The sequence below is a fragment of the Felis catus genome, chromosome A1, assembly GCF_018350175.1.
Source record: "Felis catus isolate Fca126 chromosome A1, F.catus_Fca126_mat1.0, whole genome shotgun sequence".
NCBI classification, from domain to species: Eukaryota; Metazoa; Chordata; class Mammalia; order Carnivora; family Felidae; genus Felis; species Felis catus.
Window position 1 is genome coordinate 131313473 of NC_058368.1, and position 25381 is coordinate 131338853.

The 25381-nt window shown below is 39.1% G+C and overlaps 1 protein-coding gene across 6 annotated transcripts in view; it reads left to right on the forward strand.

Annotated features, from left to right (window-relative positions):
• Nucleotides 1–25381, forward strand: part of RNF180 (ring finger protein 180) — a 267612-nt gene that overhangs the window by 74006 nt on the left and 168225 nt on the right. For 2 of the 6 annotated variants that reach the window (XM_023257000.2, XM_023257004.2), the window contains exon 1: nucleotides 1717–1989. The exons of 1 other annotated variant lie outside the window; for it this stretch is intronic. The gene's annotated coding sequence lies outside the window, so the exon portion shown is untranslated. 3 more of the 6 variants (XM_045061291.1, XM_023256994.2, XM_045061288.1) reach the window with 3 other exon arrangements.

The following is a 25381-nucleotide window of genomic DNA, read 5'->3' on the forward strand; positions in this document are numbered from 1 at the left end:
GTGAAATCATATGATACTTCTCTTTCTCTAATTTTGCTTAGCATAATACCCTCTGGTTCCATCCATGTAGTTGCAAATGGCAAGATTTCATTCTTTTTGATTGCCGAGTAATGCTCCATTGTGTGTGTGTGTGTGTGTGTGTGTGTGTGTGTGTGTGTGTGTGTGTGTATCACTTCTTCTTTATCTATGAATCCATCGATGGACATTTGGGCTCTTACCATACTTTGGCTATTGTTGATAGTGCTGCTATAAACATTGGTGCATGTGTCCCTTTGAAACAGCACACCTGTATCCCTGGAATATCTCTGTATCTCCTGCCACTTTGCTGAATTCATGGATCAGTTCTAGCAGTTTTTTGGTGGAATCTTTTGGGTTTTCCATATAGAATATCATGTCATTTGCGAAGAGTGAATGTTTGACCTCCTCCTGGCCGATTTGGATGCCTTTTATTTCTTTGTGTTGTCTGATTGCAGAGGTTAAGACTTCCAATTCTATGTTGACTAACAGTAGTGAGAGTGGACATCCCTGTCTTGTTCCTGACCTTAAGGGGAAAGCTCTTAGTTTTTGCCCAGTGAGGATGGTATTAGCGTTTGGTCTTTCACATATGGCTTTTACGATCTCGAGATTTTTATCAAGAAAGGATGCCGTATTTTGTCCAAAGCTTTCTCTGCATCTGTTGAGAGGATCGTGTGGTTCTTGTCCTTTCTTTCACTGATGTGATGTAAAATGTTTCTTCTGTATTGCATTTGGTTTGCCCGTTTTTGGTTGTGGATTTTCTATTAATATTCATAAGGTATATTGGTCTGTAGTTTTCTGTACTCCTTGATGTCTTTAGTTTTTGTTAATGGTTTCATTGGATTCTCAGGTGGGAAATCATTACAATGCAGCTGTAGTCTTGGACAAGAATCCATCTCAGCCGCTTCAAGCAAATGGAAATTTCTGCATCTAGCAGAGAAAGCTATATAGTTTTTAGACGTTCCTCTCCTTAAAACTTCCTTTCCCTTCCTCAAACCAACTAATAAAACTTGGCCTTTTATGTTCTTAGGTATCATCTTCTGATGATCTGTTCTCATTGTTCTGATGTACTGCTGAAAAGTCAACATTTACTGCAAAAGACCCCCTCTCTGAATAAGCACTTTTGATTTACCTCTGGTTATCCACTCACTTATACCAACTGTGATTGGTCAAGAGCGAAGTCAAGAACACTTCAGTGATTAATCTCAATTGAACAAAAGTGGAACCGAAGGCACAAGAAGTAATAGGCCCTGCAGGTGGGATCAGAAGTCAGACCTCCAGGAGGGACAGGGTGAGGCCAAGATTGAACAAGGCACGGGAAACTTCAGTTGCTCTGGTAGGGGATGGCGAGAGAGAGAGTAAGTTCGCCCCGTCTCCCCTAGCGGGGCATTGCTGGCGCGGCTCCGGTCTGCACGTGGTCAGGTCAGGGTGGGGCGCAGCCCACACCCGGCCTGCGGGGGCGGGACCCGCGGAGGTGAGGGAGCAGGGAGATCCGCGGTGCGGAGCGCCCGGGCGCCGAGACCGAGGCAAGCTCGAGCGCTTTCCGCGGGGTTTGGCTCCTGTCGCTTCCCGTCTCCCAGACCCGGCTTCGCGGCCGCCGGAGCCGCCGGGCGGCGAGTGCTCAGAGCCGGGCTGCGAGTGGCCTGGCGCGCCGGGAGGGGGCGCGGAGCGGGCGGCTCCCGGAAGCGGACGCAGGTAAGGGCCGGCGGCTCCGGGCCCCGCAGGGCGCGTCTCGCGGAGAGGGTCCGGCCTTCACCGGCCCTGAGCGGCCGCGGCTGCTCGGGCCGCTGCTCCTCCCCGAGCTAGGACTGCTGGAGGGCTGGCCTGGCCTGGCCGCGCCGCCCCCCGCCCCGGGCCTCAGGTGATGTGGCCACGGTGGTTTAACTTTCGCACTTAAGGCTCTCCGTGGAGTCCTCGGGGCGCGACCGGAGACGGGGTGGAATTACACCGGGTCTGGAAACGTGAGCCAGGGCGGTGAGCATCGGGGCCGGGGTAGTGGGGGGGGGGGGAACAGGGATCCGGCGGATGGCGGGGAGTGGGGGGTGGGCGACTGGGTGGACTGTTGGCTGCCCTCCAGGTCAGAGTTGAGGAACTGAGTCCTCCTGGGGAGAGTCGGCACACACCCCCTTCCGTGGCCCGTTGCCTCTGCACAGAGCCACTTTCTTTTGTCTGGTCCTTTTTGGTATTGGCCTTTCAGCTGCTTTTGTTGCAGCCTTGGATCCAGAGTGTACAGAATTTGCTCGGCAGAGGTTAGAAGGAAGCTTTGTGCAGCAGCGGGGCGAGGTGGGCAGAGGGTTGTTGGGGGGATGTTGTTATTAGTGCCATAATTAGCGTGCATTAACACGTATTTATCACCGTGACCTTTTCCAGATAGTACTCAATACTTTTGTAGCATCTAATAGTTTGGCTGGACCCAAGACAATATTCATTAGCTAACTTCAAAGAAACGTTGTGTGGACAGGTTACTATTAAATTGCCCCATTTTATAGGCCAGGCACCTCAGGCACCCACGCCCAAACCTGATGATAAAACTAAGCAGTCAGCCCTTGAGGAAGAACTTGTCTGGCTGAGAGTCATCCTCGGTCCAGTCAGTCACTCAACCTGGCACAAAATGTAGGGCCCACAGTGCTCATCTGACACATTGTATTTTTGTTAAGTCATTAATTACTGAAACCTTTTGCTAAAAATAGAACAGAGCCCTTTTCTGACTCTGGGAATAGCACCCATAAAAATCATTTTAGTACATCAGAATGATTTTGTTACCAGAGCCCAAGTTCAGGGCCACCTGGGTGCCTTCAGACTTCAGCTCAGGTCGTGATCTCCTGTCTGTGAGTTCAAGCCCCCGCGTCAGGCTCTGTGCTGACATCTTGCACTCTGTCTCTCAAAATAAATAAACATTAAAAAAAATAAAATAAAAACCCACCCAAGTTCAGCTTCCTGTTGCTGGGAAGGCTTAAGAGATGAGTTTTCAGTGGAAAAGAATATGAGCTTTATTCATGAGGCTGGCCACCTGGGGAGAAGGCGGACTCTTGTCCAAAGGCCAACTTTGAAATTTGTCTTGCCCTGATATTTTTAAAGTATGTTGATCAGTTAAGGGAATACAGTAGTCTGTGATGTTTCTTGATTAGGTGCAGACTCCACGATGCCAGATACAGAGTTAGCTTTGTACTCAGAGGTTGTGCAGAGAAGTTCCTTGGTGCCCCGGGTTGATTGTGCAAAAAGACCTGATTCCTTGGTACCCAGGGGTGGTTGTACAGGAATACTGTTGTTTCTGCAAAGGAGGGCAAGGTCTATAGATGCACAAAGGGAGGTCAGTAAAGTCATTCATGTGACCTTAAAAAGAAAAAAAAAAAAACATTTCGCTAAAAGAGGGCTGGTCTAATCAGCAAGCTGAGGGGCCTTCAGGTGGACTTCCTGGCCTCTGTGGCCTGGGAAAGTTCTGGTCCCATATTCCCCAGGGCCAATGGTCTGCAAATCTTGGAGAAAGCCAGTTAGTTCTGTTACAGATCAAGGGCCTTAAGTCAGCAGGCAAGGAGTGTGTTAACTTGAAGCAAGTTAACCCTTAAGACCAGCTGGAGTGCTGTTACATGTTCAGTTGGATCAGGAGAGTAGTAGTAAGGACTAAGGTTTTGTTTTTGTTTTTGTTTTGTTTTTTTTTTTTTTTTGTATTTGGTCTGTCAAATCTTAAGCTCCTATATAAATACTGTGCCACTGGGAGCCCTAAATATTTATTTAATGAATAAGTGGAATAGAAGAAGTGAGCTCCTAGGTATCCTAGAACAATGTGCAGAAAGTTTTCCCAAACAGAAGAATTAAGCATTTAGGAGAATAGCCATTTTAATAATTTCAATGACATTTAACTTGTAATCGGGCACATTTATGTTGTTGTACTTTTTTGACTCTCAGAACCATCGACAGTTCACCAGTTTTCCTAGGGTTTTCTCTTATGTGAATTTGCCAATAGATCTTTTACTGTCCATTTTTCTTCCTCCCTTTCATTTATGTATTTGGTTTTTCACAGTGAGGGTATTTTTTCTTCTAAAATCAAGTATTTAAAAAACAAGCATTCTTTCTTGGTAAAATAGACTCAAGTAGGACTTTTATGAGTGTGTTTTAGGTTAGACCTCTCTAATAAGTAGCCTCTCTAATAAGTAGCTGTCAAACATCAAGCAAGAATTCTTTCAGACAAGTATGCAATGAATCTTTAATCATTTTAATGGAGCTCTGTAATATTTTATGACACATCTATTTCATATAATGCCTTTTTATCAAGCAGCATAAAGCTAAACATTTCATTAAAATTTTGCCAACGACAAGATCCTTAGCCTTAATTATTGACTCATGAAATAAACACAGTTCTTTGCCTTACACCACCTTCATTCATCCACTTGGGGAAAAAAAAAAAAAGAATGATAATATGGCCTTTCTGTCATTAGTGATATTTGGAGAGTTAATGAAGTAAATATTTTTAACCACATGGAAGAAAGATGCTCTGTGACTTCAAAGTGTGACTATAGAGTCATGAAACCCTGCCCTTATCCAAACACGCTGTTATTTATTTTTTAAGGGAGAGTGTTCATTCCAAGTGGTCACTTTAGGACACTACATGCCTCCAAAAGTTGCTATTCACAATTATTTTGAATCTTTTGGAATGTCTAGTCAGTTTACAAGTAACAGAAATGCTTTCAGGATCGCTTTTATAAGTACTTGTTTTTGTTTGTATTTTTTAATCAAACTATTAACTCCATTAGAACACCATTTTCATTTGCTAAATTTGAAAAATGATTTCTGCATGACTGTGAAAGTCTTCCAGATTTTGCCACTATTAAGGATATTAAAAGATTATTTGAAAGGCTATGAAAGCAATTTCAAACCAGTGGTTTAAAAATAGTTTCAAACAATGGCAACGTTGTTAGAATAACTTTGCATCCTTCCCAGAGTGACTACTCTAAAGGGGACAATACTTACTTGAAGGCTAAAGTTCTATGTCTCTATGTGTATAGGCATAGATATACTTATTTTTTATATGTACATTTGCATGTTTGTTAAATAATTTGAAATTCATAATTTGTATTGTAACCTAACAATTTATAGTAGTCCACAATAAAATGGGGACATAAAATGCCCACATTAAAATATCTTGTTTTGGCTCTAGTATTCGATAAAGTGCATAAAAAAGGAATCATATTGATGAAAACTAAGTATTCTTGTTTCTTTAAACATCATCCACTTAATTAACAAGGTGTTTTTTTTGCTTTCTTAGATTTTGAAAATATTGGAGGAAATGACTTGAATGGCAAATCTCTTGGAAAAGCGAGCTAAGGAAATTAGATCTGTTGCATTTTTTTATCTTGATAATTTTCTCTGTAGCAAGCAGAAATATTATAGATGGTTATATTAATAATAGAACTGACCTCATTCTATAATCTCTTTACTTGATTATTTCACTGGTTTGATGGCTGGAAAAATTTAGAAACAATCAGTAGATCATTAGCACACATATTTAAAGCAGTTTCAAAACATCCTTCATAAAATTGTTGAGATAAGCATGAGAGTTATTCTGAATTAGATTTGCCTGACCTATTTAGAAGCCTGTTGAAAAAATGTATCCAAGGCACCAGAATTGAAGTGTGGACACCAATTCAGGCTGCTTTTTTAACAAATAGTATAGGCAGGTTGGCCAATGACGTGATGAATAAATTGAGAACTATTTACTTACTTAATTAATGGAGCTAGAAATTAAAACCGAAGTGTATTTTTCTAGCCATATTCTACTCAAAATTTTGGGTTTAAGGTAGAGACTGTTCTTTCTCAGACAACTTGTCTCCTGGAGAATATATAAATTGTGTAATAAATATTTATATGGCTGCACTTGGCTGATTTAAAACCAACTAAGGCTTTATGGTCCTAAATAAAGCCTTCTCTCTTCTAGTCAGGCATTATTCTTTTTGCTCACCAACCATATCCTTTCCCAACTTAGTGTTTTGCCTTATATTATTTTCCTTGCTCAAGATACCTATTTCTCTGCACTCTCCTTAACTAATGCTGTCTACATCGTTTCTATCCTTAAGACCCAGCTGTAATACCACTGTTTTCCACAAAGCTTCCCGACTCCCTAGTTCTTGTTTTCAGTTTACCAGGCAGTTGTAGTTGTTGGTTACTATGTTTTTTATTATTTAATTAACTTTGTCCTTGAACTTGTTCTCCACCTAGATTTTTTTTTCCTTGAAGGCACAAGTCATACCTTAAATATATATATTTTTTTCTGAATCCTATGCAGCAGCTAGAACACTGGATAATAGCAGGACATATCGGCTTATAAGGTTAGATCTATAAGGGGAATTTATTAATCAGGTACTGAGGTAAAATTTCTTAATGCTTCATAATTGTATCAGTCATTGTTCTAGCAGAAAACAGATTGCAGGCTCAGATGGGGTAATGGAGAAGAGTTTAACTTAAAAGGTGTGCCTGGATTAAAATACACCAACAATGGATGGTGAAGTATCTCAAGACTATCTGTAGTGGGAGCCATTATCGTCCCTAGGCCTGAAGGGTAAGAGAAGAGAACCATTACTGAAACCCAAAGACAGTAGCTATGTGGAGGGAAAGGCTGTGTGACTATAGCTCTGGTCTTTCTGTGATCAGGCAGGGGAGCAGCTGCAGGAATAAATACCCCAGCTTCACTTTCTTCCAGCCCTCTGATGTCCTGTTTCGTTGTAGTTTAATTCAGTTACTAACATGCAAGAACACTTTATTTATGAATGATGTATTTCATTTGAACCACCATCCTTTTTTCTCCCCTTGTGATGTTAGTTGGTATGGTATTGGTATACATGCCATCTCAGTGATTTGTTTGTTTCGTCATGTGTTGTCTTTGCTTATACTGTGCACAGGTGGAGACCTAGAACTATGTGCATGGTCATTGGTAAATCTCCCTTCACCATTCCAACCATTTGATTTGGCTGAATCAATCAAGGGTGCTCATTTTTGTCTTTGTGCCATTTTCATAGATCATTGATTTTCAGCCTTGGTGTATGTGGTTCTGAGTGTCGTCATTCTCATTCAGGCAGGTTTAGGATAAGGCTTGAGCATCTGTTCTTTTACAAAGCATTCACATATTTCAGATACACAATACGTGAGAACCACTAGCAAAAATAGTCACTTTGACCCAAAGGTTATGGCTGTTGCCCCCTTTCTCCTCATTGTATACGTAGCATCATCAAGGCTCAAATTCAAATTTGATTGTGCTTTATGTACTCTTGAAAGCAAAATAACTGTCTTAGATTTTTCATTTTGTGAAATGCTTATGTTATAGGATGCAAAACATGTGGCTTCCATGTTAACAAATTTCAAGTTTAGAAAAATCATAAAACATTTCAAATAAACAATACAGAAAATAATATAATGAACACTCATGTTCTCATCCCGTAGTCTTATAAAAAATAACGTATTACTATTATTAATGATTTTTTTAAAAGCCCCTTTAAATCCCTTCTTAGAAGTTACTATTATCTTAAGCTTGGTGTCTGTTACTCCGTTTAGTATTTTTAAACTGATGCTACAGAAACATCAGTAAACAAAACATAACATTGTTGCACATGCCTTAAATTTTTTTTGTGACTGTTACTAAGCTCTGTGTGTCCTTCTTGAATGAGCATATTTCTGCAGCATTTTTTCCTTGTTTAACATAATGTAGAGTTTTTTCTAGATACATGTAGCTTTAGTTTATTTTTATTATACAGTATTACATTGTATCCACGAACAGAAATTTATTTGTCACATCTGTTGATGACCATTTGGTATGTTTCTAGTGTTTTGCTACTGCAAAGTGTTGCTAAAATGAACATTCCTATATGATATATTTTTTAGGTTTTTTTTTGTGTACATAAACACTTAGATGTATAACTGTAAATCAGTAGATGCACGTTCTCTTACCAGAGTTTGCCAAATTGCTTTCCAATATGTTCGTGCCTCGTTGTGCTTTATGAGTCTCTTGATGCTGCTTCCTACCATTTTAATGTGATATTATAATTTATATTTTTCCCAATGTAATGGTTATGAAATGGTGTCTTATTTTAATTTTAACTTTCGCAATTTCTGGTAGAATTGAGCACTTTTCATATGACTGCTAGCCATTTGGTTTTCCTCTTCTAAAAATGGTGTTTCTCAAAGTTTTGCCGCTTTTTACCTTACTGACCTAAATTGTTCCAAGATGAGTTATAAATAATATGAAGAAATAAATGTGGCATGCAGTTTGTCATTGGAATGTCCATAAAATTATTAATCTTTTAACCAATTGTGTAAAAGAATTTCCCAGTTCAAAAGTGATACCTGAATAGCAGCATCCAGTGTAGTTTCTTCGCATTTTTCTTTAAGTTCCTCTGAAGATGCAGAGTAACATGAAAACTCAACATAAAACCAGAAAAAAAAAAAAAAAACAAAGAAAACACACACACACACACACCACGTAAAACACAAAAACCAGAGAAGTGACCTCAAGAAGCAGATTGTCCTCTGGTGAGAACTTCCCCACATCAGCACCTTCCTTCCCTGTGCTACTCTTGCCTGTTGATGCAGACTGCCTGGTGAATATAAACTCGGAGGCTTCTTTCTGCTCCCTCAGTCACTTCCCTCAAGTATGCAGGTCTTCTGCCAACTAGCAAACTGGGAAGACATCCCTCCCACCCTCTGAGATACCGTTCAGTGAGGCAGGGACTTGTGGATATTCCTTTACTTTCTGTGTTCCATGCAAATTGCAGGACGTGCATAAGCGGAATATAGGGGGTTTGTGGTGGGTGCCACAGAGCATTCGGAGACCTGCAGCCCAAAGAACCCTGTTGACAGTGTATGGAAGCAGTTGTACTCGGACCTGTCTTCATGGGTCCTGTCAGTTCTCTCCCGGGGAAACGGATAGGCCATAAAAGCTGGTGCATGACGTCCCCTCTGAAGAACACAATAGAGAACAGAGAAACAGGTGGCTGACACCCTGCTAGAGATAGCGCAACCATGTGGAGCACTTTGTGTTTATTAGCAAGCTCTGCCACCATAGACCCGAGCAGGTGGCCAGAAGAGTGACCGTGGTAATTTTTTCACCTTGTCTGTATAACAGCAAGCCTAGGCAGATCTCCCTGGGATTAAAGGGTATAGGGAGAAAAAGAAATAAAACAAACTTAAATGGCACCCCTGAAATACCATGGAACAAAGGAAGGTTGATTATTAAAGGGGGTTGTGATGTAACAATAATTTCAAGGTCTTGATGGGTAGTAGCACCATGTTTTTCCAGATTTTTATATTTTATGCCCATATATTTTGTAGCCTTAGCCCTTGATTTGTGCCTCAAGGATTCTACAAATAGTGAAGGATCTAGCCCCTTCATTTATTTTGTCAAGTTGAAATTTTGGAAATCCTTATAAGACTTCGTAGGAGGGGAAAAGGGCAACTGCTGGTACTCTCAAAATAACTGAACTTAAAAGAAATTTCGCAAGTTGAATCAATTTCATTGGGCTGTCTTACTAATCACCATTAAAATTGTGTGTGAAATTATTGATGTTGGATTTAATCATGAGTAACTGTTCAGAATGTAGGATAAGTTAGTGCATCACATGTGCAGAAACATTTGAAGAAGGCAAGGGGAACCATACATCCAGTAGCCTCTGGGGGCCTCACTGAAGGGGAAGACGGAAGAAACAACCAGTACACCATGGCTGTTTCAGGATTATTCTTAAGTCACATCTTCTTAGTACACCATATAAGAGCATCACTGAGTTTCAGAGAGACCCATGCTGAAGGCCTGTCTATGCAGAACACCTGTCTGTAGAAGCATCTGTTGCCGCATAGTGAGAAACTGGAGAATGATAACCCATTACCTGTGTCCTGATGTGGATTCCATAATTCTAAAGAAGGGCGGGGGATGGGGGGGAGGAGTACACAAAGGCAGCGCAAACTTTAAAAGTGAAAAAGTACCACTCCCCATATGGTAAGCCAGGAGTGTGTGTAGTTTTTGTGGACTCTGTTAACTCATTGGAGCCTGTTTTATTTTTAGAAGAGTTAAAGGGGAGTACTTCTGGAGTACTTCTGATGTCACCCAAAAGCTGCTCAGGACTGAAAGTAGATCTTGAAGCTTGGAACTAGCTGCTACTTCCCTGTCTTACCTCTGCTTTTCTTACTGTCGTCCTCCTGGATGCCAGCAAAAGGGGCGGGGGGGGGGGGGTGATGTTTTTGCCTCCTTTGTTCCAATAAATGGCTTAAGAGAGAGCACTTTCCCCCAACTTTGAACTGTCTGTAAGGACTTCAATCCGCTTCACTCCTCATATCCTTACAAATCTTACGGCTCTAGAAAATAAGAACCTTTTCCTCACAAAGTAGTGAGAACAGTTTAGGAAGTTACTTGACTTCTCTAGGCCTCAGTTTCTTTATCCATAAAATGATCTTAACAATCCTTACCTCATGGGAATGTTCTGATGATTAAAGGAGCTAATGCCACTTTATAAGTACTGTGCTCAAAAATAGTATCTAGTATTTAAAATAATACTAACCTTTGACTTCATGTTTTATGATTAGAGATTTTAGTTTAAAAATAACAAAGTATATCTCTTTATGGCCCTTTGCTAAACAGAAAGATGGGGCGCCTGGGTGGCTCGGATGGTTGGACATCCGACTTTGACTCAGGTCATGATCTCATGGTTTGTGAGTTTGAGCCCCGCATTGGGCTCTGCACTGGTGATGTGGAGCCTGCTTGGTATTCTCTGTCTCTTCCTCTCTCTCTGTCCCTTCCTCACTTGCGCTCTTTCTCTCAAAATAAATAAATAAAACTTAAAAAAAAAAACCTTAAAAGAAAAAGAGCAAGGTTTTCTGATGGATTCCTTCACAGATGTTTATAACTAATTTGAATACCTCCAGTAATCTATAGTTGTCAAACTACATCTGATGTCCTGAATCTCAGACTGTGTTCTAAGATGGAATCTCTAAAAAGTGAATCTTGGTAAGCTTTATGAGGCGGGGACCAGCTTCCTTCGGTGGTGTTTGCTAAACTACCCTGGTGATGCCAGTAAATTGTGCCTTGACTTTAAGCAGAGTGAGGAAAAAAATTTTTTTTTTTTGTCTTACCTCTGCTTACTTGCTTATTCACTCAACTGATTGGTGCCCAACACTGTGTCAGCACCACAATAAATTACACTGTCAAGGAGCTTGCAACTCAGCAGCGAAGACAGACATGGAACAAGTAATAAAAAGTGTGATGAATGTTCTGAAGGAGAACTAGAAAGGTATTTAGTGGAAAATAATCATTTAAGGATGATCCCCACCTGCACCCCCTTCGGAAAGGGGTATTTATGCTGACTTGAGGGATATGGAAGTACTCTCTAGAGGGTGGAGGTAAACTTTCTAGTGATCCAGCAGTAGGAGGCAGAGGAGGGAGCCAGTGGAGTGGAGGATATGAAAAAAGGCTGGACTGCTGGACTGTAGAGCCGTGTGGGGCAGAGTGTAGACAGCAGTCTGGTCAGCAGAGCCCAAGGAGGCCTCTGAAAGAAGCAGCAGAATAATGATTTGTTTTGCATTAACATCTTCAGTATGGAGAATAAAATGTTTCAGGTTTTCATGGAGTAAAATTTTGGTGACTAGAACCATCATTTCTGGCCTGGGGTTTTTGAAGGCACACACACATTTGCTTATTGTTGAGAGAGTACATGGGATGAAATATCTTTCTTTCCCCACATTTCTTCCTTGGTCTATTAGAGAGATTCTGTTCCACTCTCCCTTTTCGAAGGAACTGGCAAGTTAGCTTCTTCAGTCCACCTTAATCCTCTTCCCTCCCATTGCCTCTCCCTTTTGGACTGCGAAGTTCTCCGAACATATTCTAAAATCATGACTTGAACTCTCAGTGACCTTACCAAATGACAGGAATAAGTTTTTCTTGCAGTAGTTAACAGAATGGGAAGCTTTCAGTTATAACCTGAAAACTTCTGCTACAAATAGCTTGAACTTGTCTAGAAACGTTTGATTATGTATCATGTACATTCATGAATGACATTGTAACAAAGTAAAAGAAAGCTCTGGAGCCAGAAAGAACAAAGGGGGGCAGAGCTTGGAAAGTAGACACACAGAAACTATCCTTGCTGTTAGAGTGAGGTCACCTAGGTTCACTAACGGAAGGCCTTCTTGTTTTGTTCTGGTTTTGGTTTTTTCCCCCAGGGGCTTGGGTTTTAATACTCAGACTCATCCAGGAGGCCAGAATCCTCAGGTATACATGAGGGCAGGCAGTTGGCAACTGAAACTTCCCACAAAGCCAGGATTTTGAAAGGCCAACATTCTCAGTGTAATAAGAGATTAGAAACAAAAAAACAAAAAAAACAAAAAAAAAAATGTCCACAGACACAGAGAGATTATACAGAAGTCTGTATCGGTCTAGTTTGAGCAGATTATGGAGAAAAGTCTCATCTGAAAATTTGCTTTATGAAATTTTTTAAATGTGAAAAATTTGAAACATACTCAGAAATAGAATTGTATAATGAATCCTCATGTATCCATCAGCTTCAATAGTTATTATTCTTTCATTCTTTTTTCTACATTATGAAATGTGTTTCTATATTATATAGTTGGACCTGTGAATGACCAAAGCTACAATATTGATCTCTAGCTCAGGACCTTTAAAAAAGATAACAGCATTATATAGTACATCCACATTGAACTTAGTTCATGTATAATTTTGCTCATTTGTCTCAAAAATCTGTATTTTTAAAGTTGATTTCTTGGATTTAAGATTTAGTCACTGTCTACACATTGCTTTTCATTGATATATGATATCTCAAGTTTTTCCTTCCTCTTAAAAATTCATTTATTTGTTGAAAAAACCCAAGTTATTTGTTCTGTAGAATTTTTCATATTTTGTATTTGGCCAGTCATATCCTTATGGTGTTATTTAACATGTTCCTTTATTCTTCATTTAGTAATTAAAATGGCTCTTAGATTTAGATGCTTGCTTGATTCAGTTTAGGTTGTTTTTTTTAAAGAATACTTTATAGATGGTGTTGACTACTTTTATTTAAAAAACTTTTTTCTTTAACATTTTTATTTATTTTTGAGAGACAGAGCACGAGGAGGGGAGGGACAGAGAGAGACGGAGACACAGAATCCACAGCAGGCTCCAGGCTCTGAGCTGTCAGCACAGATCCCAACATGGGGCTTGAACCCACAAACTGAGATCATGACCTGAGTGGAAGTCCGACGCTCAACTGACTGAGCCACCCAGGCGCCCTGGTGCTGACTATTTTTAATTGCACTGCATCAGGAGGCACTTGATGTTTGGTTGTTGTTATGGGTTGAATTGTGTCCTTGCAAATTCATTTTTTTTTTAACACTTATTTATTTAATTCAAGAGGGGAGGGAGGGGCACCGAGAGAGAGGAAGAGAGAGAATCCCGAGTAGGCTCTGTGCTGTCCGTCCTGCTATGGGGCTCAGTCCCACGAACGGTGAGATCATGACCTGAACTGAAATCAGGATTTGGACCCTCAACCAGTTGAGCTACGCAGGTGCCCCACAAATTTATATTGAAAAGTTAATTCTCTCAGTACCTCAGGATGTGACTGTTTTTGGAGATAAAGCCTTTAAAGTTAAAATGAGTCTGGGTGAGCCCTAATCCAATCTGACTGGTGTCCTTATAAGCAGAGAAATTTTGGATTCACACAGAGACATCAGGATGGGTGCCTACAGAGGAAAGACCATGTGAGGACACATGAGAAGGCAGCCATCTAAAACCCAAGCAGAGAGACATCAGAAGAAACAATCGTGATGGTCCCTTGATCTTAGACTTCTACCTTCCAGAACTATGAGAAAAAACTTCTTTTGTTAAAGCCCCCCAGTGCCACAGGGCGCTTTGTTATGGTAGCCCTAGCAAACTAATACAGTTGTTCTCTATTTAGTTATGATTTGCTTAGTTAAGTTATTAGGCTTGATCTTTGAGTTCATGTGGTACAGCCTTGTACCTACATTATAAAATGCTCCATCATCCGTTTTTTTCCCCTAATGTTTTTAGTATCTACTGATGGTGTTTTTTTCCTAAATCTCTCATTTTATTAAGGGGTGAAACATGGTGATTATATTGATAATCCTACATTTATGTAGGGATCATTTGAGCATGATGCCTCAAAATAGCATGATGTCTCGTGAGTTTTTCCCCATCAACTATTTAGTTACTGTAAAAATAGTATGTATAGCAAAGGTAGACTTGACTCTTTTTATAATTCATCTGTTTTCAGGTTAAGACATCCTTTAAGTAACCGGAGAATCCTTAACTTCAGATTTTAGGGCTTGAGTTTATACTACCAGGGTGACCCAAGGATCCCCAAACTGAGAAACTTAACTACAAAGCATTCTTTCGTTGGTGATACCCCGTTAGCACCTGGCAGATAGAAGGTGAAACTTTTCCCTGGAGGAACAGGTCCTCTAACAAGGCCCCACGCTTGTCTCATGGTAAAGATGAGTTTATATTCTGAGATTATGAAACCAAAGAGGAAGTGAGTGAGAATTAATAGACATAACTGAAAAAAATTTAGATCCCCAGAAAATTTAAGTGGGCCCAGGGCTTATTATTTTGTTCTTTTCTGTTTCCATACTCACAGCCTTGTAGATCTCCTCTGTTTAGTGGCTTTAGAGAACCATCCTCATTTAAATCTCCTCCTCAGATACTGTAATTAACAAGTCCAGATTCTGGAATCCAGCCCTGTCCTTAATAGTGATACTTGAAAGTCAAATAGACACCTCAGATTTCATACATCCAAAACTGAGCTCCTGACCTGCCCCTCCTTTGTGTCTGCATCCTTGCCCATATCAGTTGATAGCAATTCCATCTTTAAAGTCGCTCATACTAAAAAATTTCGAGCTATCTTTGATTCTTCTCTTAGACCCCGCATGCAGTCTCTCTGGAGACCTTGTTTCCTCTATTTACACTGTATGTCCAGAAGTTGACCATTACTTATCACCACCACTGCTCTCACCGTGATCTGAGTCCTGTCTTTTGGCTAGATTACTGCAGCAGTGTTTTCCCATTCAAACAGAGTTTATCTGGTAATTGATAGTTTTAGTAACTGTATTTCTACTTTATACTTAGAATTTTTATTTACAACTAAATCTTGGGGCACCTGGATGGCTCAGTCTGTTGAGCATCTGACTCTTGATTTTGGCTCAGGTCATGATCTCAGGGTCATGGGATTGAGCAACCCCCCCCCCTCCCCAATCAGGCTCCACACTGTGGAGCCTGCTTGGGATTCTCTCTCCATCTACCCCTCTCCCCTCCTTGCTCTCTCTCTCTCTCTCAAATAAAAACACAACAAGAAAACACACACAAAATATAAAATGAAACAAAATCTTATGCCCTGTCTCTGGGAGCTTACAATTTATAGGAAGAAACAGATGTACCCATTAGTGTAATACCTGGTGGTACAGTGACATGAGTACTGATCAGAGGCTTATGTAACACATGAACTACTCAAAGGTAAAGGCTGCTCAGGAAAGATACAGCAAACAGTAATAGCACCAGGAGCTTTAAACCCTTTTGGAGGGAAAATGATAGGATAATTAAGTAAATAAACAGGCCCAGGGATTTTGACTCTTCTAGGTCAGTGCTTTCTCCACTGGCACATACCCTTTTCTTTTTCTTTCTTTTTTTTTTTTTTTTTTTGATCTCTGCTATCAGTCTTTTGCAGTAAACTAGTATGGCTGCCTCCATAGTCAACAAAAAGCCTTTCTGTGTAACTGTTCTTTTGGCCCAAAAGAAAAATGGCTTTTGAAGCCAAATCAGTGTGCTTTTCTGTGGTGCCACTTTCTCCTCTGAATCCTTTCTTGATAGTTGATACTTGACCCATCCAAAAGAATATAGCTGTCCAGTAAAAGCATGGCAAGTGAGCTACTTATTATCACCTTTCAGTTAAGACCATGTGTCGTATCATGTTAATGTATTTCACATAAAGTAGAGATGTTTCAGCCCATTTTTACCTTTCTGAGAAATCAGCATGAGAAGCATCTGGGGAAGTAAGACTCTGTTTAATCTCAGGACCAATTGGTTATTGGGATGTTTCCCTCCACAAATCATGTCAATTTTGTGTCTTCTCTCTCACCCAATTGGTTTAGAATCCCTGTCACCCTCCCATACGTTTTCACAGTCCATGTGTTTGTTATTCATTGTGTTCTCTCACAAAATAGTAGTAGAGCCTTGGCAAATACTTACTGAATGAACATCTGTAGCCTCAAAGCAGAATTTAAAATTCATTTTAAAGTATCACCTGATTTTATTTTCTTCTTGCTACTGTCTCTTCTTGGTCCAATCAGGAATGTTGGTGGTGCTTTTATTTAAAATATGTTAGGCCTACTTTAGATTGCTCAAAAATCTCCAAAATAGCTAAACCTATTCCTTGGAACAAAAAATTGCAGACATCATCTGGTGGTTTCTGGTATTTACATATGAATACAAATATACACACAGCATTTTTGTAAAGTGTATTTTGCTTTCCTCACAATTCTGTTAATTCTGCATGTAATTTCTACCCTTTCTTAAATTTTCCCCCTAAGAAAGTAGTGTCTGAGGAATAAGTATATGTATGGGTACTCCACACTCTTACTTTGATTCATCTTTAGAATTTATTCCTTCTTTTACCAAAGAATGGTAGCCGTTAAAATGGGTGACATTAATCAAATACAGAAGTTAGAAAATGTGCCTCTTCAGTACCTTTTTTTTTTTTTTTTTTTTTTTTTACAATTCTTAAAAGTGTCACTTGTATTGAAAAGCTTCAGTGAGCGTTCAAGACTGAACATCTGATGTAGGTTTGGGAGAGAAAGAAAAGGAAAACGGAAAAATTTAAAAGAATAAAGAGGTGGTGTTGCTTTATAGTATGTAGCTTAAGAAGTTCCTGGAGAAGGTAGGAAATAACTGGTAGATACTACAACATCAAATGCACATTATCTTTTCTCCTTAAAGTTGAATATGCACTGCATCCTGCCTGAGAGTTCAGCAGTTCCAGGGCAAGTAGGAGAGAAGGGAGAAGAGGGGTGAAAGGTAACTAGATGGCGATTATGTAGTTGGAATTATTCAGTACTTGGTTATCATCAGAAGTTGGGTGCTTTTCAAGAAAATGGTTTCTAGATATGAATACCAAAGTGTATGTAGAACCATTTAAGCAGTTCAAGTTGTTGAAGTTGACTTCATCATGTTTGAATCCTGAAGTGTATAACATAAGCAGTTATTGAAGAAGATTGAGCTCTCTCTCTGTAATTTATGACAGTTTTAGAAATAATAATTTGCTGACTTTAATTACCATTTTAAACACCCTAGCCACCAAGTCTAGATTGGCAGAATTGACAGTTTAGAAATCACCCGATTCAGTCTCTTACTTGTTTTCATAAAGCATCTCATACATACCATTGAGAAATTCTGAAAACTAATGGAAAAGGAATCTTTTTTAAAAAAAATTTTTAACATTTATTTATTTTTGAGACAGAGAGAGACAGAGCATGAACAGGGGAGGGTCAGAGAGAGGGAGACACAGAATCTGAAACAGGCTCCAGGCTCTGAGCTGTCAGCACAGAGCGCGACGCGGGGCTTGAACTCACGGACCGCGAGACTGTGACCTGAGCCGAAGTCGGCCGCCTAACCGACTGAGCCACCCAGGCGCCCCTGGAAAAGGAATCTTGAATTGTAAGCCAGCTTTCACTAAATTATATGTGTTCCAGAGATATCTATTGAACCACAGAAGGCATGTACATTCCACTGGAATCTGGTCATATCTGTAAGACCCCTTTTTAATTTCTGCTTAAGATTACTTTTTGGGTCCTATTGTGTTCTTACGTAGGTCACAAACAATTGTAATGACTATTAGTTTAAAAACTCATTTATATTTTTGCAACTTTTCATTGACAATTGATTGCAGTATTTATTAGTACTTCTTTTCTTTGGCCTACTTGGGTTTGGCACATTTTATTCTTCTGTGTTCACAACACATTAAGATTCACTATCAGCAAGGGGAAGTGGCATGGCCTCAGTTTATGAAGTAACATCTGTGCCGCTGACTCTCCTTAGAGTTACTACATATAATGTTGTACTCATGTGAACAGTCATGGTTCCAAAGCCCACTTTGGAACATTGGTGGATTACTTCCAGGGTAACTGTGTCCTATGTAAAAATGAGATTTCTCTTTCGTTAAGAACATTCTATTTTTTTTTAATATTATAAAATACATATATTCTCATTTCGTGAAATATATATCAAAATATATATATGTATATACACGCATATATATGCATATACATTATATAGTTATATAAAACTATATAAAATGTTCTCATTTCATGGAGACAGAATTCCAGTATACAATCCCTGTATACAACTTTTAGATGATGAGTTATGCCTTAGTCTACTGTCTAAAAATAGACCATGATGCTTTTATTTTTTTTTATTTTTTAATTTTTTAATTTTTTTTTAACGTTTATTTATTTTTGAGACAGAGAGAGACAGAGCATGAATGGGGGAGGATCAGAGAGAGGGAGACACAGAATCTGAAACAGGCTCCAGGCTCTGAGCTGGCAGCACAGAGCCCGACGCGGGGCTCGAACTCACGGACCGTGAGATCATGACCTGAGCCGAAGTCGGCCGCATAACCGACTGAGCCACCCAGGCGCCCCGACCATGATGCTTTTAAGCCAGAAAATCATATACACATTTGTAATTTAAGCCCCCATAGGGTATGGCGAGTGTATTTCTCAATCAGTAATGGAATATTTTCTTTCTGATTTTTGTAGTCATTATCTAAAAAACCAATATCCTATCTCATCAGCATCAAATATGCTCCCATGGGCATATTTATCTGTAGACCTACTGCTTCTGAGCCAATCTTCAGCAGATGTAGGAGGTATAGATGCTTCCTCATTTAGGTAACATGATAGCAACATGATACTGAGTTAACATGGTATTGAGTATTGAGGTTAATATCACCTCTTACTCTAGTGTGGTTTGATTAGATTTTTCTTAATATTTCTAACTTTTTTTTTTATTTGCTCTGAGATGGTCTAAATTGGCTAAAACAGTGTAGTGTTTTATTTTCTAATTTGGTATGCATTACTCATTCCATATTTTTATCAATTTCACCTCCTTTGGTTCTAATTTTTAAGAAATTCATAGATAATTGATAAGGGACCTCTAAATTCTTTGTCCATTTTACTCTTTGGTATTTCTTCCTTATTCACTAACAGATGACTTTTAGCCCAAGGAAATTATTATTGAGTCTTAATATCTAATGAAATTTGACTTGCTAGGTTTGGACTTGCTTGGGACCTCTCTCTCCTTTTCTGTAAGATTTCTCTTTATATTGATTTTTTTTAAGTTTAACACATCAGACAATAAAAAAGACATTTTGTATTTCATGCATAGAACCGTGTCTGTCCTCAGCCTTTCCCACCATTTTATTTTAGAAGCACATAATTTCTCCGATTTCACAGGTTCACAGCTATAGAGAAATTTTGCCTCAGGAATAATTAAAGGGTCACCCATACTTGATTTAGATGCTAGTTGGGAATTAGAGCTGATTTGTGAATGGGTTAAGATTTGGGGGCTATTAGGATAGGGTGGATGTATTCTGCATCTGAAAGGACATGTAATTTGGGGGCCAGAGGAAGAAATGTTAAGGACTGAGCTCTGTCTCCCATCCGCCCCCACCAATTCCATGTGTTTAAGTCCTAACCCCAGTATGATGGTATTTGGAGATACGGCCTTTAAAGATGTCATTATGCTTAAATGAGGTCATAAGGGTAAGTCCCTAATCCAATAGGTCTGTTATCCTTATAAGAATGGGAAGAGGGACCAGAAAAGTACATGCATGGAAGAAAGGTCATGTGAGGATAAAGCAGCTGTCTGGAAGCTAGACAGAGACACCCAAATTCCTGGCACCCTGATACTGGATTTCTGGTCTCCAGAACTGCGAGAAAAGAAATTTGTATTGTTTAAGCCACCTAGTCTATGGTCTTCTGTTATGGCATCCCAAGTAACAGGTAACATATTGACAAGGTAGAAATTTTTCCTATATTTAGAAAACCAATGTTGATATCAAGTTTCAGAGGAAAAGCTATTTTGAATTGCATAAATACCAAGGAAGTAAATGAATCCTACTTTGTTAACGAATAATAACTCTGAGTAAATAGTGCTATGTTACATCAAAATAATTATATACTTTTTTTTAAGAGAGTGAGCACTAGCAGGAGAGAGGGGCAGGGAGGGTGGGGGACGTGTGAGAGAGATAAAATCTCAAGTAGGCTGCACACTGTGCTTGATCCCATGACCTTGGGATCATGACCTGAGCTGAAATCAAGTTAGATGCTCAACTGACTGAGCCACCCAGGTGCCCCTTGATGTGTTATTTTTAGCTAAACTCTGTTGTTTACACTGGGGTTCACTCTTTGTGTTGTATATATTTCTATAGGTTTTAGACAAAAATAATACCTTGTATCCTCTGTTACAGCATCCTACACCATGGTTTCACTGCCCTCAAATCCTCCTGTGTACCACCTACTTATCCCTCCCTCTCTCTGCCCAAATATTAGATGATAATATAAAAAGATGATGAAATTGCTTGAAATCACTAATTTACAATTGTCTTTCTTTACTGTTCTGATAGAAAAGTTAGAATTCTTTTCTAATGAAATGCAAAAATGCTTTTATTGATGTTGTTGTCTGACTGATGTGTTGAGCTTGAAAGTTGTCCCTGTGTGAGAGTTCTTTGCATTAGTTTTTTCTGTCTTGACCCATTCCCAATTGTTCAGGATTTGGATTACAAAAGGCTTCTTTAGCATTTAAACTATTCTTTGGTGGTGAAAGGGATCAGAACTCTTTATCTGCTCTCTTATAAACTGATTTTTGACACATCAGTATTCTAATGAGCAAGCCCCAGGGACACATTGCTCCATATTCCCCTGTTTTCTCCCATTTTTCCTTGGTGATAGGTAAGTAACCGCTCTCTAGGCAGAGGTAGGAATATACATCTCTGACTCCTTGTCCCATTGGAATTCTCTGACTTCCACCTGTCATAAAAACTGGCCTTGTATCCAGGACTAGATGATGAAAGTTGCCACTGTAGACATAGCACCATATTGAGCATTATTTATCTACTGTTTTCAATCAGAGGCAAGCATGGGGTCATATGGTGGTGGGAACAGAAGCAAGGACTGACTTTGAAGTCACTGCAAGTTTTTAAAGTAGTTCCTATATTGAAATATGATAGTCTGAATATGAAAAGTAAATGGATCACAAGTGTATAGCAATGAATCTCCACACTGAGAAACTAATACTGCATTAGAATTACTATATTACTAGTCCTGCATCACCTTAGTTTTTAATTTCCATTGTGTCCCAGCAGATTTCTTTGAGCAGCACACTCTTTGAATAAGGAAAACAGTGTGGGAAAATATTTTCCAGGATCTTATTCTGACCATGTAAACTGGTGAGAAATGTTCTTATGGGGTGGGGGAGGTGTCTTTCTGCTCATTAGTAATACTGGAAGTATTGAATATAAATCTAAAAGTTGAATTTAAACATTTAGACTGCATATATATATACAAATACATGAAAAATTTAAATATGGTACCAAGTAAATGAAAGTGGTGCAGTTGAGATGTAAATCAAGAGAATGAACAATGTGGTAATGGAACAAAGAAACGTGCATGTGTGTGCACGACAGAAGTATTGTTTATACGTGTTTTCTCCTCAGTTATCAAGGAACAAACCTGCTAACCAGTGTGATTTATATAGTTCTAAGAAGGTGGAAACATCTTCAGCCCCAAAGAAGAAAAATGATGCCACGTGTTATAACAGGAACTTAGTTTCCTTTTAACTTACTCCTTTCAATCCTTGAACCTTTAATTTACTTTCCTTTTATTGTGTTTGCTAGTAGTTCTGCTACAAAGTTGAATAGTGTGGCGAATATGAGTATCGTTGTCTTTTTTCCCTGATTTTCAGGGAGTGCTTTTAAAGTTTCATGATCAAGCATTAAACTGCTCAAGATTTCAGTAAACTCTTCGTTTTGCCAGGTTGAGGAAATTTTCTTCTATGATGCAGAGGATTTTCATGTTTTAATTATGACTAAGTATTGAATTTCACCAGAAGTTTTTATTTTGCATCTTTTAAAATGGTCATGTGTTTTTTTTTTTCTTAAAATCCTTTAGTTTGTTGAATATATTGGATAGATTTTTTTTCCCCCATTTTGTACCTTCTTTGAATCTCTGAAAATAATCCTGTTTGGTCAAAATGTTTTTTTTTTCTTTTAATTGATGGATTCTGTTGGCTAATATTTTATTTAGGATTTTAGCATTTATGTTCATAAATAAATTGGTATATATATTTCTATACTCTCCTTGTCTGGTTTATGTATCCTTACAGATGTAAGGATATCCTTATGTATCCTTGGTATGTCAAGGTTATATTATTTTTTTGAAGCTAGTCTTCCTTTTATATAAGTTACATAGTTATAAAGTCATGTAAGTTACAAAGATTACCCATTTCTGAAAGTTTTGGATAATTTTCCAACTAGATCATTTTTGTCTGGACCTCCCTCCCTTTTTTATATCGGTTTTGGAGGAGATATTTTGAGTTCTATTTTAATTTTTAAAGTTGTGGTTTATTCATGTTTTCTAATTTTAGGTTAATTTTCAAAATTGATACATGTCCAGTTTAAATTCATGAGTAACAAAGAAGGTGAGCAAACCTTAGAGACCCAGGAGTGTGGAATTAGTCCTGTGCAAAATGCTGATATTTTACCATGAAAAAGTTGCAAAGGTAGACGAGGGAATGAAACTTCTTTATGGAGGTTATAATTCAGTTGTTAGCTTTAGAGAAAATTTCAACTTAATTAATTATAAATATGTTTCTGCATAGGGACTCATAAATACTTCTTAAATATTTTAAAGGATATGGTGAAAAATAAGACTTTCATAGGCATCGTTTTGGGGATCACTGTTTTGTATAAAGTAGCAATTCTTAGAATGTGGTCCACAGTCCCTTATGTCTCTAAGACCTTTGAGAAAATCAGGTCAAACTGTTTTCTTGGTAATATTAAGATATCATTTGACTTTTTAATTTACAATTTTTTAGAGTGTGCGAGTCAGGGAGAGGGCCAGAGGGAGAGAGAGAATTTTAAGCAGGCTCCATGCTGCTCAGCACAGAGCCCAACGCAAGGCTGGATCCCACAACCCTAGCCAAAATCAAGAGTCAGATGCTCAACTGACTGAGCCACCCACGTGCCCCTTATTTACCTTTTTTAAATGTATTAACATGTTCATTAATAATGCAAAAGCAGTAGTGAGTATAACTGCTGATCCCTTAGTAGAATCAAGGCATTGGTGACAAACTGTGCTAGTACTCATTTTACTCTTCACTGCCCTCACATGCGGTTAAAAAACTGTTGATTGAAGCAGTACATATTATTGATTTTATTAAATCTTTCCTCTGAAATCCATACTCTTTAAATATTCTGCGTGAATAAAAAAATAAAGAATGCATAAAGCATTTCTGCAGTACACTGAAAGCTGATGGCAGTCCAGAGGAGAAGCCCTCTCACATGTTTTAGTTGAGAGCTGCTCTGTACACCTTTCCCTACTACACTGTGTTTCCTTGAATGATTGACAGAATGTAGTTGTTCCCACTCAGGTATCTTGTAGTATTTGTTGCAAGTGATCGAATTTTAACTTTAAACAAAAATTAGTGCTTTGGAAAAGTTGTATCCAACACTGTGAGCTTGACTACAGTGCCATAATTAAATAACTTTTTTGCTGATGTTGATGGTGATATTAACACACATGGCCTTTTTGAAATTCTCTAATGAAATGTGTTGATATTTGAGAGATATGCATAACTCAGGAAACCTTTATTTCCCAAATCCCCAGTGCATTGAGGAAATGCCACAAAGTGTCAGGAGTATCAGGATGGATAATGAAGTACGGCAAAGGGAAACCTATGAACAGGCAATGTGGAGATGAAGTAGGTATTACGAGCTAGCTTGGTCCAAGAGACAAGTGTGGGACAGGAGATAAGGTCAACATGACCAAGACTGTGACAGGTAGGAAGAACTAGGGTCCAAGGAGAGCACTCCATGTTAGAAAAATGTATGTATCTGATCTGATCAGAACCGGAATAAGAGATGAGGAATAGGATTTGTGAGAAAAGCAGCCAAAGACTACTCTACCTGAATTCCTTAGGCCTTACCCACTTGTAAGTTGCATGGCAATTCTATGAACAGTTAATACCAGGATTCTACACATTGTTATCCGCATCTGTTGACTCAGAACCCAGCCCCTCTGCACAGTCCCTGCATGTATTTCTGAGCATTATGAGATGGCCCCTATGTACTCAGGAATGAGATCATTTTTGTGTTGGACCATTTCCCAAGATCATCTGTCTCTGTTGCTTTTCTCTTTGTTTCGATAGTACTCTCTAGTCGTTACCTCCAAGTCCTCACAGTGTTAAAGCCATGTGGTGTTAGGTGTGTGCTGCCCCAAATTTAGACTCGAGTGTATCACAGAGTTCAGAAAACAGTTTCCGGTAGTTTACTTCTACATTCCCCTCTTCCTATTACCATGACTAGTATCCAGGGTGCTGAGGTGAGGATGAGTTTGAGTTAGCAGCCAATGACTATGGTGTGTTCAGATTTATTCAGAGATGACCATTTTGGTAATAAGTTCATTTACCGTATTTGGCTGTTTCCTTGAGCATAGATTCTTTGACCGAAGCCACCTCAGCTCTCTTAGAAATACATCACTGTTGGGTAGCTTCCGCTTCTCCCTTTAAGCTTAGGTACGTGTAAACATAGCTTTATTTCTTGGGCTCCTCACATCACTGGCAAAAGGATTTCTGTCCACTCTGCCCCACTAATAGTTATCTAGACATATTTAACACTTGGTATTGGAAAAAGACAATTTGTAAGCTGAGCTGTCTCCCAGATCTTGTTCATCTGATTTCAGCAAATGTTTGTTGGGTGTCTTTTTTGGTACCAGGTACCGTGTTTGATTGTAAGAATATGGAGTTGAAAAGAATACTGTGCTCTTTAGGAGTAAGTTGATAGGACACACGTACACAGAGGTAAGTGTAATGCAGCGTGACTAGTGCTGCTGTAGAGGTGTGTGCAAAGTACATTGGGAACATGGAAGAGGGAATGGTTGTATTTTCCTGGGGGCGCTTCTGTAAAAGAACGCTTTGAGCTCAGCCTTAAAGGGTGAAAAGCATTTCTTAATGTAAAGTCAGCGATAAGAGAAATGACATTACAGAAGAGAGAACAGCAAATTTCAAAGTATGAAAGCAGAAAAAGTAATTTGGGGGAACTGCACAAAGATAAGCATTAGTGTT